The following is a 2194-nucleotide window of genomic DNA, read 5'->3' on the forward strand; positions in this document are numbered from 1 at the left end:
CCCAGCCACGGCCGCGGGGGGGCAGGCGACGGAGCTGCGGTGGACCTGAGGGGGACGGGGCCACGGCGGCTGATGCCACGGAGGCCACCGCAGATCCGGGGGACGGTTTAGCTTCCGCCAGTGCCAAGGACCCACGGCGCAGCGGGGGGAGGGGGCGTCACACGCCACGGTCGGGACACTGCCACGGGGGGCGGTGCCACGCCTGGTCCCACAGACCCACGGAGAGGTGGAGCCTGCCACGGACCCTGGAGAGAGAAGAGAGCCGGCCATTGGAACCGGGACGATGGTGGCCCACGGATCCAGGCCGAGATGGACCTGGCTGTCGTGCCGCGGATCCAGACGCCGCAGAAGTGGGAGTGGGGGGCGGCCCTGCCACGTCGGGGGCAGCTGCCCCTAGTACCAGAAACCAGCGAGAGCCGAGGCAGGATCCATTGAGTGGGGGGGTGATGTCCCCCCACCCCCACCCCACAGTGCAGCCAGAGGGGGATGGGCTGGATCCATCCACCAGGGAGCTGGCGGGGGGGGTTAGCCACATGGCCATGCTACCCCTGACCCCCGGCCCTGGCTTGTCTCCAAAGGGCTCTTTCACTGCATCGGGGGGGGGACACGATCTGGGGCAGTGCGATCGCAAAGGTGGGGGCTGGCGTGAAAGTAAAATATCGCGTCTGTGGCAGGTGCGGGGGGAGCCTGGCCAGGACTTCGCCATGTGTGGGCCACTTAGGGGGTGCCGTGGCATCCCCCACTTTCAATACACAACCGGGAGTAGCTGTTTCACCTTTTTAAAATCTCTATTTTTCGGGGGAGACAAAACTGTGATTTAAAAACCAGTAAAACTGAAACTGTGATTTCCACTCCCACCCCCCGTTCGCCCCCTCACCCGGCGTTTCCCTCCCTTTGTCCTTCTTCACTGGCATCTTTTTCACTGACCCCCCCATCTTCCAGTTTATCTCCCTCTCCATCCATCCATCCACCCCCTCCATCCAACCCCCTCTCCATCCATCCCGCCCCTCCATCCAACCCCCCCCTCCATCCATCCACCCCCTCCATCCATCCACCCCCTCCATCCAACCCCCTCTCCATCCATCCATCCACCCCCTCCATCCAACCCGCCCCTCCATCCAACCCCCTCCACCCCCTCCATCCATCCACCCCTCCATCCATCCCCCCAACCCCTCTCCATTCATCCACCCACCCCCTCCATCCATCCCCCCAATGCCTCTCCATCCATCCATCCACCCCCTCCATCCAACCCCATCCACCTCTCTCCATCCCCCACCCCCTCCATCCATCCATCCCCCACACTACTCTCCATCCATCCACCCACTCCCCTCCATCCATCCATCCGTCCACCCCTCCATCCATCCCCCCAACCCCTCTCCATTCATCCACCCACCCCCTCCATCCATCCCCCCAATGCCTCTCCATCCATCCATCCACCCCCTCCATCCAACCCCATCCACCTCTCTCCATCCCCCACCCCCTCCATCCATCCATCCCCCACACTACTCTCCATCCATCCACCCACTCCCCTCCATCCATCTCCTCCACTCCTCCATCCATCCATCCACCCACCGCCTCCATCCAACCCCCTCCACCCCTCTCCATCCATCCCACCCCATCATCTATCCATCCACCCCCCACTCCTCCATCCATCCATCCACCCCCACACCCCTCTCCATCCATCCCCCCACCCCTCCATCCATCCATCCACCCCCCCCACACCCCTCTCCATCCATCCGCCCACCCCCGTCCATACAACCCCCTCCACCCCTCTCCGTCAATGCACCCCCACACACTCCGTTCCATCCATCCAACCCCCCCACCCCTCTGCATCCATCCAACCCCCCCACCCCTCTCCATCCATCCCACACAAGCCCTCCCACATCCATCCACTCCCATGTCCATCAGCCTTTGGTTCCCCTCACCCTGGTTATTTTCTCGGCTGTTGTTTCTTTTCAGCCATGGGGGCGGTTGGGGGGGCAGGGAAGGGGCTGGCTTTGGGCCATGCTAACTGCTTGGGAGGTGTCTGGGGAGGAGGGAAGGAGCAGAGGGGGCCGGAGCATCTGGGTACCAGAGGGATGGGGTCTGGCTGGAGGGGGCAGGGTGTGGGGCCCGAGTTGTGGGGGGAGGAGGGGGAATCAATGGGGAGCTCTCCAGCCAAAGCCATGGACTGAGGTGCGGGTGGGGGAGGGAC

This window comes from Gopherus flavomarginatus, chromosome 18 (assembly GCF_025201925.1).
Source record: "Gopherus flavomarginatus isolate rGopFla2 chromosome 18, rGopFla2.mat.asm, whole genome shotgun sequence".
NCBI classification, from domain to species: domain Eukaryota; kingdom Metazoa; phylum Chordata; order Testudines; family Testudinidae; genus Gopherus; species Gopherus flavomarginatus.